Raw genomic sequence first — 13,075 nt, 5'->3', positions numbered from 1 at the left:
GGGGAGGGGAGGGGAAGGGGAGGGGAGGGGAAGGGGAGGGGAAGGGGAGGGGAGGGGGAGGGGAGGGGAAGGGGGAGGGGAGGGGAAGGGGAGGGGAAGGGGAGGGGAAGGAGAGGGGAAGGGGGAGGGGAGGGGAAGGGGAGGGGAAGGGGAAGGGAGGGGAAAGGGAAGAGGAGGAGAAGAAGAGGAAAAGGGGAGGGGAAGGGATCCCAATACATGCTATAATGTAGATGAACCTTGAAAACTTGCTAAGTTAAAGAAGCCAATCATGAAAGAGCACATATTCTATGATTCCAAGTGTATAAAATGTCCAAAACAGGCAAATCTTGAGAGACAGAAAACAGATTAGTGGTTGCCAGGAGCTAGTGGCATGGGGGTGATGGCTGCAGGGTGTAGGGTTTCTGTTTGGGACGACGAAAATGTTCTAGAGCAGATTGAGGTGATGGTTGTACAACCCTATGGATATAAAAAAAAAAAAAAAAAAAAAGAAACACTGATTTGTCTTTTACATGAGTGGATTATATGCCATGTGAATTATCTCTCAATAAAACTGGGTTTGTTTTTTTGTTTTGAGATGGATCCTGCTTTGTTGCCCAGGCTGGAGTGCAGAGGTGCAATCTCTGCTGGCTGCAACCTCCACCTCCCGAGTTCAAGCAACACTCCTGCCTCGGCCTCCTCAGTAGCTTGGACTACAGGAATGCACCACCATGCCTGGCTAATTTTTGTAGAGACAGAGTTTCACCATGTTGACCAGGCTGGTCTTGAACTCCTGACCCCAAGTGATTCACCTGCCTTGGCCTCCCAAAGCGCTGGGATTACAGACATGACCCACTGTACGCAGCCAAAGCTGTTATTCTTTTTAAAAGACTTTTAACTGTGTTCCACCTCATAAATGAAAGGGAATTGTTGCTTCTGTCATCATCATCATCATCGTCATCATCATCCTAGTATTATTATCATAGTCAGTCATCATCATGGCCCTGGAGGGAGGAAGGGTGCCATCACCCCCATCGTGGAGCATGCTTACACCTAGCATAGAAGCCCAACAAGCCTTGGTAGGGTCGTATGTTCCAGGGTCTAGACCGTTGCCTGGTATGCAGTGAGGGCTTACAAGTATGTGTTGAAAGAATGAACTTGGGTATTCCCATCTCTAACCCACACATCTTTCTATCACCCTAACTCTGGCCTAGTAATGAGTAGATCATTGTTGTTTGAAGAAATCTTGTTTTAAAAATGAGCCCAATGCAGTGGCTCATGCCAGTAATCCCAGCACTTTGGAAGGCTGAGGCGGGCAGATCACCTGAGGCTGGGAGTTTGAGACCAGCCTGGCCAACATGGCGAAAACTGTCTCTACTAGAAATACAAAAATTACCTGGGCATGGTGGTAGATGCCTGTAGTTCCAGCTACTCGGCAGGCTGAGACAGGAGAATCGCTTGAACTTGGGAGGCAGAGGTTGCAGTGAGCCGAGATCATGCCACTGCACTCTATCCTGGGCAACAGAGTGAGACTCTGTCTCAAAAAAAAAAAAAAAAAAAGGAGCATGGGAGGCAGAGGTTGAAGTGACCGGAGATGACACCACTGCACTCCAGCCGGGACAACAGAGTGAGACTCTATTTCAAAAAAAATTTTTAATGGGACCTCTGTGTTGAAATTTCTGAATCAATTTTGCCACAATTATATACTGGAAGCATTACAAAAGCAGGACCACGAAGCTCAGCAGGTCAATTTGGTATCTAAAAAAACTTTTTTTTTTTTTTTTTAGTCAGAATCTCACTCTGTCACCCAGGCTGGAGTGCAGTAGTGTGATCTCAGCTCACTGCAACCTTTGCCTCCTGAATTCAAGAGATTCTCGAGCCTCAGCCTCTGCTGGGATTACAGGTCCCCACACCACTTTTTGTATTTTTGTCCCAGCTAATTTTTGTATTTTTTGTAGAGATGGGGTTTCACCATGTTGGCCAGGCTGGTGTCAAACTCTTGACCTCAAGTGATCTGCCCACCTTAGCCTCCCAAAGTGCTGGGATTACAGGCGTGAGACACTGCGCCCAGCCATAAAGCTTTTTCTTTTTAAATTTCAACACAATGTTTTTAAGGGAAGTGGAAAAGTTATTTGTATTTCCCAGAACTAAATAATCCAAGTACTTCTTGCACACTTTCAGCAGCAGAATTTGATGATATGTTGCCAAGGCTATTTTCTAGGTAGTACACAGGGTCAGAGGGTTTTTTCCTTTCAAGATCATCATGTTTTTTTAAGAGAAAACTCCGTCAAGGGTGATTCAATGTCAATGTAACATGCCACATTAATAGAACAAAGAAAAACACACATGATTATTTCAATTGATGCAGGGTTACCTACATGAAAAACCTCAGAGCATTTTTTTTTTTTTTTGAAACGGAGTCTTGCCCTGTCGCCCAGGCTGGAGTGCAGTGGCGTGATCTTAGCTCACTGTAAACTCTGCCTCCCAGGTACAAGTGACTCTTCTGCCTCAGCCTCCTGAGTAGCTGAGACTACAGGCATGTGCCACCACACCCGGCTAATTTTTGTATTTTTAGTAGAGACAGGGTTTCACCATGTTGGCCAGGCTGATCTTGAACTCCTAACCTCGTAATCTGCCCGCCTTGGCTTCCCAAAGTGCTGGGATTACAGGCATGAGCCACCGAGCCCAGCTGCCTTTCCCTTTTCTTTGCAGTGTAATGATGTGGGACCCAAAGGTCACCCCACGCAAGAACTTTTTTCCCAAGTGAACACACAGAGACGGGGGAACTGTTTGAGAAAGCTACCGAAGAAAGTCTCTGAGCCTCAATTTCCTCATCTATAAAATGGGGATACAAATTCTCGCCCCACTCACCTGTCTCACTGCTGCTCCCTGAATAACATCCATACCTATACAGCAACCGCACACACAAGCCAGCACATTTGTGGAGTGTCTTCAGGCTCCCAAGACTGTCACCACCACCTGCCTCCAATCCTCAAAACACCTCAATAGGGCCAGGTGTGGTGGCTCACACCTGTAATCCCAGCAGTTTGGGAGGCTGAGGGGGGTGGATCACCTGAGGTGAGGAGTTTTAGACCAGCCTGGCCAACATGGTGAAACCTCATTCTATTAAAACTACAAAAATTAGCTGAGTGTGGTGGTGCATGTCTGTAAACTCAGCTACTTGGGAGGCTGAGGCAGGAGAATCGCTGAACCCAGGAGGCGGAGGTTGCAGTGAGCCGAGATCATACCACTGCACTCCAGCCTGGGTGACAGAGTGAGGCCTGTCTCCAAAAAAAAAAAAAAAACCCCAATGGACGTTATTATTGTTATTGTCATTATTCGGCTTCCATTTTACAGTTTGGTAAGCTGTGGCTCGGAGAGATCAGTAACCTTCCCTTCTTGTACCGTTTCCACTGTCCCACCACTGCAGTGGAGATGAGTAAACTCCATAAGGCAGCAGGTGGTACAAGGAGCATGTAGAGATGATCCTCAAAGCAGGCAGACACCTGGCTGTGTACCTTTAAGACACAGCTGCAGATCGACGAGTAAACTAACAGTGCCAGACAGAAGGGCCATGGTCGAGAATGAGCACTGATCATGCAGTTGGATTCCACCAGCAGGAAAGGCCAGAGAAGCCCTTCCAATGAACCTCTGTGGACCTTGTCGTGACAGGCTGCTGCCCTTCGCTGAAATGACCCAGCTGACCCAAAAAGCAGGTTCCAGACAAAGCTATTTTTATGTCTTGCAAACCTAACCCAAGCAACAGCTGCCTGGTGCCAGGGCGATCGTGGCCCTCATCACAACGAATGCAAGAAACCGCTCAGTCCTAGTAAGTGCTGGCCAGTCACCAGGCAAGGGCAGGGCAAGGGTGAGTCTGGGGTCTGTTTCCCAGTGCCCCCCACAGCACATACATCCCCGTGCCTGGTGAGGTCTTTGAAGGACAGAAGGGACAGGATGTCAGCATCCAGCAATTCCCATCCACACTTGGATTTTTCCTCCCAACAAGATTAAGTTCCCAGCACTTATTGCCACTTACCGTCACTGGGGATGCAGCCACCAGTTCCATTCTTGAGTGAGGCTGGCAGGCGCCCACAGGGTGACTAAGGGAACCCAGCTGGCACAGTGTCACCTTTCAGCAGGAGGCTGGTGGCGTGTATCAGGCCATGGGGGTGGGGCTTGGCAGCCAGCGCCGACATGGGTGAGCGTTCCCCCAAGTTGGCAGTGCAGCACGCCTTTATCTGTCACCAGTACATTTAAGCCATTTCCAAGGTCCTCACTCAGCCTTCTCCTGACCTCAAGCTTAGGTGGTTAAGAGGCTATCTGCACTCCCAGGGGCTTCGTGGGCCCAAGGGCCACCTCCCTCCGGCTTGCCACATTTCTGTACTTAGCCCTACTTCACTCCTTATGCAATCACCCTCTTTACCAACTTTCCATCTCAATGTTCCTGTAATCACAACAGCCCTGGGAAGACAGGAAAACATAAACATATTCCAAGGGGTTCCTCTGTCAGACGCCTGTCCAGAGGGGAGGGTGAGACTCAGCACACTTGGGTTTGGCCATATTGGGCATGAAAGGCCAGCTGGACACACAGGCCAACCCAGACAGGAAAGAGAAGCAATAGTATTGGGATGAAGAGGGGGTGGTCAAGGACCCTCCAGCCAGCAGCACAGTGTCCTTCTGCAAATTCAGAGATAATTAAACCACTGGGGGCAGACAAAGGGTAGCTGCCAGGGTGAGAGAGGCTGACCAGCGGACATATTCACCTGCACTTGGCCTGCAGGTCCAGGGGTGTCTTGGATCAGTGTGTCTCTCAAAAGCTATCACAAGGTCAGGAGATCGAGACCATCCTGGCCAACATGGTGAAACCCCATCTCCACTGAAATATAAAAAAACTAGCTGGGAATGGTGGTGTGCACCTGTAGGTCCAGCTACTCAGGAGGCTGAGGCAGAAGAATCACTTGAACCCGGGAGGCAGATATTGCAGTGAGCCGAGATTGTGCCACTGCACTCCAGCCTGGTGACAGAGCAAGATTCTGTCTCAAAAGAAAAAAAAAAAAAGCCACGTGCTGCAACCTCCAGCTGAACACGGGGAAGCACAGTGGTCACCAAGTCCAGGGTGCTTGTTTTGTAGGTGAGCAAACAGTGGCCAGGAGGTCACATGTGCAATTAGCCACACAGCCAATGACTGTGACCAACCAAGAGCCCCGGCTCCAGGCCGGCACTATATTGAGGCATGATGGCAGCCAAAGTCGACTGTTACCGGGCACCTTGTTTGGTCCCCTGAAAACTGACCTGGGTTCACGTCGGTTCTGCCATTACAAGCTGGGGAAGCCTTGTGCAAGTTAAATGCCCTCTGATCATCAGTCTCCTCAACTGCAAAATGGTGATAAGCATGGTACCTAGGTTATTGCTGGGCTGTTAAGAGCTCAACACTTCACGGGGACATGGGGCACCGAGCGCATTGCTGGGTGCTGTTGGGTGTACACATCTGAGCCATCACCATTCACCGTCTGCACTCAGAGCACTGTAAGCAACGTGAGCCACTGCTCCAGGACTCTTCCACCAATGGAGAATGTGATCTTCAACAAATTACCTCCCCTCTCCAAACTTCAGCGTCCCCATCTAGAAAAGGAGGGACAATACCCAGGCTCGCCTACCTCACCTGCCTTATTGTGAAACTCAACCAAGATTCATGTAGTCACTCAACACCAAATACAACCTTCACCCTCCTGGTGCACCAAACAGAAAGAACCAGGCAGGTGATGGTGAGTGCGACTTCTGCTGTGAGCATCCTCCTCCGCTCACGGACAGAAAGGATTCACATCTGGTTCACGGCACCTGTCTGTCCCGGGCAAGTGTCAGAGCTACTCTAAGAATCAGTCAGCGCAGGCAGGACAGGCAGCTACCCCAACAAGGATAGCTTCCCAAGCCTGCAGCCTGGAACTGCTTTTGAGGGTGAAGGGGATGGTGCCCTGCAGGAGCAGGCATATTTCCAAAGGAGAGAAGTCTCTGGGCTTCAGCAGCATGGACCAGGCTGAATTGTCATCCTCTCTGTTCCCTGATCCAACGAGGATGCTGCCAAGGACTTTGGGTGCTTTGCGGGCCCAGGGAGACCATTTTTTTTTTTTTTTTTTTTTTTGAGACAGAGTTTCACTCATGTTACCCAGGCTGGAGTGCAATGGCGCTATCTCGGCTGACCGCAACCTCCGCCTCCTGGGTTCAGGCAATTCTCCTGCCTCAGCCTCCTGAGTAGCTGGGATTACAGGCACGCGCCACCATGCCCAGCTGATTTTTTGTATTTTTAGTAGAGACGGGGTTTCACCATGTTGACCAGGATGGTCTCGATCTCTTGACCTCGTGATCCACCCGCCTCGGCCTCCCAAAGTGCTGGGATTACAGGCTTGAGCCACCGCGCCCGGCAACCATTTTTTAGGTTATTTCAAGAGAGGAGTTGAAGAAGGGAAGAAAGGAAATGTTAGGGAGTGTTGCAGGGAAGGGGAAGTGATTCCTGATAAGTCACGGCGAGTGTTTTTCTGTCACTGGCATGTGTGTGGCTTATGGCAGCCACTGTGCTAAAAGCTTTACAGGCAGTGTCCTCAGGGTCCTGCTCCTTCTATAGGCGAGGAAACCGAGGCACAGTTACTCCATGAGCCCACACTTTTAAGACTCATGTAGCCTCACTTTGGAGCCTGAGCTCCTAATAATCAGACTCTCTTGCTCTACGTGTAGAATTTCTGCCTACAAACTCTAGGAAAGGTCCTAAGTGACTGTCGGGGTCACTGCTTTGTTTTCTACAGTTGTGAGCTTGTTTTTAAATCTGTCTGTGTCCATTCTTTTTTTTTTTTTTTCTGAGAGATAGTGTCTTGCTTTGTCACCCAGGCTGACCTCAAGTGATCCTCCCACTTGGCCTCCCAAAGTGTTGGGATTATAGGAGTGAGCCACTGTGTCTGGCCTGTGTCCATTCTCAAAGAACTTAAAATGCCACAAAGAAATAAGCAATGTTTGTCAATTAACAATTAATTAAGTTGACCAGGCGCAGTGGCTTATGCCTATAATCCCAATACTTTGGGAGGCTAAGGTGGGAGGATGGTTTGAATCTGGGAGATTAAGACCAGTCTGGGCAACATAGTGAGACTCTGTCTCGGAAAACAAATTAATTAATTAAATTAGAAAAAAAAAGTCCATCTATTATCGCTTTTTTAAAAAGCAATGAAAGTACTTCGCTAGACTTTGGGCTATTCTTGGAAAGGCTTTGGGGGAGATAGGCATGTTATGTTCAAATAAAGAAAAACTTTTAAAATTAAAATCTAATTGCTGTCTGGGTGCAGTGGCTCACGCCTGTAATCCCAGCACTTTGGGAGGCCAAGGTGGGCGGATCACTTGAGTTCGGGAGTTTGAGACCAGCCTGGCCAACATAGTGAAACCCCATCTCTACTAAAAATACAAAAAAAAAAATTAGCCAGGTGTGGTGGCGGGCACCTGTAATCCCAGCTACTACGGAGGCTGAGGCAGGAGAATCACTTGAACCCGGGAGGCAGGGGTTGCAGTGAGCCGAGACTACACCACTGCACTCCAGCCTGGGTGAGAGACTCCATCTCCAAAAAAAAAAAAAAGATCTAATTGCTAGAATCTCAGAATCAAGAAAAGCTGCATCTAGAAGGCAGTTCAGAGAGGATACCTTCCAAGTTGGAGACAGACGTGAGGGAGAGCAAATATAAAGGACACCTGTGCTGGGACTTTGCAGGTTGAATAGGAGCTCACCAGGCTGCTAAGGGAGCAGGATATCTCAAGCAGAATTTGCTCTTGGGGACTCTGCCAAAGTTCCTAAAGCAGGAGCTATGATTAGCAAATTGGCTCTGTTGTGAAGGATGATCCTTTAAGATTTTTGCATCTGAAGAGGATATGTGACAACTTTTAGCTGGCAGTGGCGGGAGGCATACCTCCCTGTGAACTGTAAGACTTGAGAAGGCACACCCCCGGTGTGATCCAAGAACCTCGCCTCCCCCTGCCATTGCGATTGAGGACACTAGCGACAAACCATGCTCCCTCACCCCAGAGGAATGAATGCTCGGGACAGCAAAATAATTGCAACTGTCACCTGGCATCTAGGAAGTGAGTCTGCTCCCTGACACTCACTGACTGCAAACAGTAAGAGCTTTATTAATTAATTTATTTAATTTTAGGCGGGTTCTAGCTCTGTCACCCAGGCTGGAGTACAGTGGCATGATCTCGGTTTCACTGCAACCTTTGCCTCCCAGGCTCAAGCGATCCTCCCATCTCAGCCTCCAGAACATTCCCAGATAATTTTTGCTTTTTTTTTTTTTTTTTGTAGAGACAGGATCTCACTTTGTTGCCCAAGCTGGTCTTGAATTCCTGAGTAAGAGCTTTATTCTAATAATTAATAATAACAATAATGTCTTCCATTATAGTAAGCATTTTGTTTACACATGTCCCATTCACACATGAGAATCCAATGTCCAGAGTGGTAGAGTGACTTGTCCAAAGTCACACAGGTTGGAGGTATCCATGACACTCAACCCTGGACTACCTGACTCTCAAGCTAGATTTGTCATAGGTGGAGGTGAGCAGGCTATTGATTCAATTGTGTAATGGGCTACCCTCCTGGATGGGTGGAACTGGAGCCTGGAAAAGACACCCAAAGAGGGTAGGCAGTTCTCACAACATGTCAGAGCATCTGGGTCTTCGGGAAACCCCAGCCAGTCCCGCTAGCGTAAGCGTAAGATTACTATGTCTCTGTTTTGTGCCGAATCCCAGACCACTCCATCCAGAGTTGAGTACAGTGTGCCGCATTCGAGGGCTCTGATTTTGGAACAACTTCAGGGAGAAAAACATATTTAAGAGAAGTCTGTACATTTCAGGAAATTACTGAGATGATCGAGTCACCCAGGGCCCTCTAAGAGTATAGACCCAGAAAGATGCACATCCACAATGCCTGGCACACTGTAGGTGCTCAATTAATGCCTGTTGAGCCAAATCAAACTGTGTGTGTGTGTATGTGTGTGCGCGCGTGCGTTCACAGGTGCGCACGCAAAGACAAGATCTCTCTCTGTCATCCAGGTTGGCGTCCGGTGGTACAATCATAGCTCACTGCAGCCTCAAACTCCTTGGATCAAGCAATCCTCCAGTTTGAGGCTCCCAAATAGCTGGGACTACAGGCGCACACCACAACACCTAGCTAATCTTTTTTATATTTTGTAGAGACAGGGTCTTGCTATGTTGCCCAAGCTGGTCTTGAACTCCAGTCCTCAAGCAATCTTCCCACCTCTGCCTCCCCTCCCTGGGATTACAGGCATGAGCCACTGTGCCTGGCTCAAATCAAATTTTTGAAGTGGTGAATCTGCATCCCAGGCAGAACTGGCCTTAATAGTTCCAGATTGGCCCCTGCCTTGAAGGAAGGTAAGAGGAGCTATTTTTCCACCTCCAATGGAAAACATGTTCTACTGCCTCAAGGTCCATCAGGCTGATCTGCCCAGCCAGCATCTCTCTTGAATTATCCCTGCAGAAATTGCTAAAGTCTGCTGTCCAGGTCTCCTTGGTCCTGGTCCTTGCCACCTTCACAGGTGGAATCCTATCGTCTTTCCCCTCTCCCCCTGCTGCGCTGTGAATTTGCCTTCTTCAGCCATTCACTCATTCATCAGCAGGTATTTCCTCAGCACCTGCCGGGTGTGGTATAGGCTACTGGAGACAAGCAGCAAACAAGACACAGGAATGACCCGGCCCTGCCCTCGTGGGTTTATGATCTCACTGGGAAGCAAATAAAATCAGAAACCTAAGGGCACAACCAGGAGAATCACTATGAACTCATAATGGATCAGGTTTTACACCAAAATGTAAGTCATTTTTGAGTGTGAAACTAAGAACCCTCGGAGCGACACGGTGCATTGGTTGGAGCACGAGATCTGGTTTCAGGTTCTATTTCTCCTCTTCATTTCCTATGTGACCTTGAACAAATTTCCTCACCTCTCTGAGCTTGGGTTTAACATGTATACAATGATAAGGAAGTCCTCATACAGTTTTGGGGTTTAAGTGAACTAACACAGATCAAGTCATTAACGAATGAGTGTGCTACCGTTTATGGTGCTCTCCACCATGTACCAAGCATTGAGCTAAGTGATTTCCCTAAGACCAAGTTCAAGCCACCGCTATATCTCACTTGGGCCATCGCACAAGTCTCTTGACCCATCTCCCTGACCCAGTCTTGTCCTTCCAGTTCATTGTGCACAGAGGAGCCAAAGCGATCTTGTAAAAATTCCACAAACTAAAGTCCTAGGATCAAGGTAGGAAAAATTAAAAAAAAAATCCACAAACATCACCAGTTTCCAGATTATGATCTCTCTAAGAACATTTCCCACTGAAAGGAATTAGGACTCCTTGGAAAAATGGCTGATTCCAGGGCTGGGGCAGAAATATACATGATGAGCGAGATACTTTCCTGCTTGAAAACCAGGACCCATGCCCTGCCAAAGAGAGGCTACAAATGGATGATGACTGCAGTGAATTCGAACATAATCAAATACCTTTCAAAACCATGAGGTCATAACACCACTCAAAACAAAAACAACTCATTGATACTTTTCATAGCTGCTAGGCTACTCATTACTCTGAAAATAGACTTACCAAAAAAAGGGACATTATCAACCATGTATTCTCCCTTTCAGGGACTGTATTTCAGGGTAAGCAAATGATCGAGGAAAGTCATGTGGTACAGAACAATGAGAGTTGGGCCAGGTGCATTGGCTCATGCCGTAATCCTAGCTCTTTGGAAGGCCAAGGCGGGTGGATTGCTTGCTCAGGAGTTTGAGACCAGCCTGGGCAACATAGTGAAACTGTATCTCTATCAAAAATACATAAAATTAGCCAGGCATGGTGATGAGCACCTGTGGTCCCAGCTACTCAAGAGGCCGAGGCAAGAGGATCGCCTGAACCTGAGAAGCAGAGGTTGCAGTGAGCCAAGATCATACCACTGCACTCTAGCCTGGGTGACAGAGAGAGACCCTGTCTCAAAAAAACAGAAAGAACAATGAGAGCTAATAAGCGCAGTGGAAGTAGAAAATCACTATTTGCAACCAGTAATGAAACAATCATCTGAGCTTTGCAGCTTGTAAAGTCATTCAACAAGAGGGTGATAGGGAACTTTATGATGGAGGTCAGACTGATAATCCCTAAACTCACTAATGAACCAACATCACGAAAAGTGGGATAACTGAACTTTATGTTCTTGACGTGATGCAAGAGAAAACGCAGAAAAACACCTTCAAAGTGTTCCTGCCAAGGATCTGCAACTGAGTTCTTTCAAACCTCTTGATCTAGGATTTACTTATAGGAACAGAAGAACATGTTAGATGCCACTTGGAAGATGCAATCAGCCAAATCCAGAATATGAAAAATTCTATGGGACAAATGACCTGGTTTCAGTAAGTAACTGGCATTTAATAAAGGGAGCTGCTGATTATTACAGATTAGAAGAGACTTAAGAGGACCCCTGTGCATCCTGATTTGAACAAAACTGTTCAAAGACATCTTTGAGACACCTGGAGGACAGTCAGCATGAACTAGGTACCAGATTAAGGAATTATCATTCATTGATTTAGATAGAATTATGACAATGGTTAAAAAAAAAAACAAACTCCTCATCTCTTTTAGAGATGTGTGCTAAGTATTATGGGGAAAACAGTGTGATATCTGGCTCTGAGAATTGCTTGAAAATACTCTGGGGGCCAAATGCAGTGGCTCACATCTTTAATCCCAGTACTTTGGGAGGCCAAGACAGGAGGATCGCTTGAGTCCAGGAGTTTGAGGCCAGCCTGAGCAACATGGCAAAACCCTGTCACCTAAAAAATACGAAAAAAAAGTTAGCCAGGCATGATGGCATGTGCCTGTAGTCCCAGATACTCTGGAGGCTGAGATGGGAGCCCAGGGTAGTAGAGGCTACAGTGAGCAGAGATCTTGCCACTGTATCCAGCCTGGGCAACAGAGCAAGACCCTGTCTTGTTATTTATTTATTTATTTATTTTGAGACAGAGTCTCACTCTGCTGCCCAGGCTGGAGTACAGTGGGGCAATCTCAGCTCACTGCAATCTCTGCCTCCCAGGTTCAAAAGATTCTCCTAGCTCAGCCTCCTGAGTAGTTGGGATTACAGGTGCATGCCACGAGGCCTGGCTAATTTTTTGTATTGTTTGTAGAGACGGGTTTTTCCATGTTGGCCAGGGCTGGTTTCAAACTCCTGGCCTCAAGTGATCTGCCTGCCTTGGCCTCCCAAAGTGCTGGGATTACAGACGTGAGCCACCGTGCACAGCCTAAGACTCTGTCTCATAAATAAATAAATAAATAAAAATTGGGCCGGGTGCGGTGGCTCACGCCTGTAATCCCAGCACTTTGGGAGGCTAAGGCGGGTGGATCACGAGGTCAAGAGGTCAAGACCATTCTGGCCAATACAGTGAAAACCTGTCTCTACTAAAAATACAAAAATTAGGCGGGCGTTTGGCACTCGCCTGTAATCCCAGCTACTCGGGAGGCTGAGGTGGAAGAATCGCTTGAACCCAGGAGGCGGAGGGTGCAGTGAGCCTAGACTGAACCACTGTTCTCTGCCTGGCGACAGAGAAAGACTCCGTCTCAAAAAAAATCATAAAAATAAAAATAAAAAAATAAAAATTGGAACTCTAATTAATGATATGCATGCATGCTGAAGTATTCAAGGATAAAGACACTGATATCTGCAATTTACATGGGACAAATACAGAAAAATGTTAATAGCAGAATCTAATCAGGGGTATACATGGACCCACTGTAAAATTCTTTCAACTCGTATGTTCAACACTTTTTATAATAAAATGTTGGGGAAGAATATAGGGAAAACGGGTATAGGCAGATGAAACTAGAAGGGGAGAAAGGCAATGGTTATTGAATCTGGCGGGTGAAAGCGTTGGGGCACCACTATGCTATTCACTCCACTTCTGAAGGTGTTAAAGAAAGTCAACTTTTGACCAGGCGTGGCGGCTCATGCCTGTAATCCCAGCACTTTGGGAGACCAAGGTGGGCAGATCACAAGGTCAGGAGTTTCAGACCAGTCTGGCTAATA

The 13,075-nt window shown here is 47.4% G+C and overlaps 1 protein-coding gene across 7 annotated transcripts in view; it reads right to left on the bottom strand.

Moving 5' to 3' along the window:
* Window positions 1-13,075, bottom strand: part of ACACB (acetyl-CoA carboxylase beta) — a 156,470-nt gene that overhangs the window by 138,371 nt on the left and 5,024 nt on the right. For 2 of the 7 annotated variants that reach the window (XR_004275872.1, XM_032300833.1), the window contains exon 1: window positions 4,013-4,647. The exons of 1 other annotated variant lie outside the window; for it this stretch is intronic. The gene's annotated coding sequence lies outside the window, so the exon portion shown is untranslated. Of the gene's footprint in view, window positions 1-4,012; window positions 4,654-13,075 lie in introns of those variants that run through there. 4 more of the 7 variants (XM_032300843.1, XM_032300859.1, XM_032300875.1 and 1 more) reach the window with 3 other exon arrangements.

The sequence above is a fragment of the Sapajus apella genome, unplaced genomic scaffold (genome assembly GCF_009761245.1).
Source record: "Sapajus apella isolate SASKATOON/1434 unplaced genomic scaffold, GSC_monkey_1.0 scaffold2, whole genome shotgun sequence".
NCBI lineage: Eukaryota > Metazoa > Chordata > Mammalia > Primates > Cebidae > Sapajus > Sapajus apella.
The sequence above is the reverse complement of the archived record's forward strand: the minus strand, read 5'-3'. Positions and strand labels throughout refer to the sequence as shown.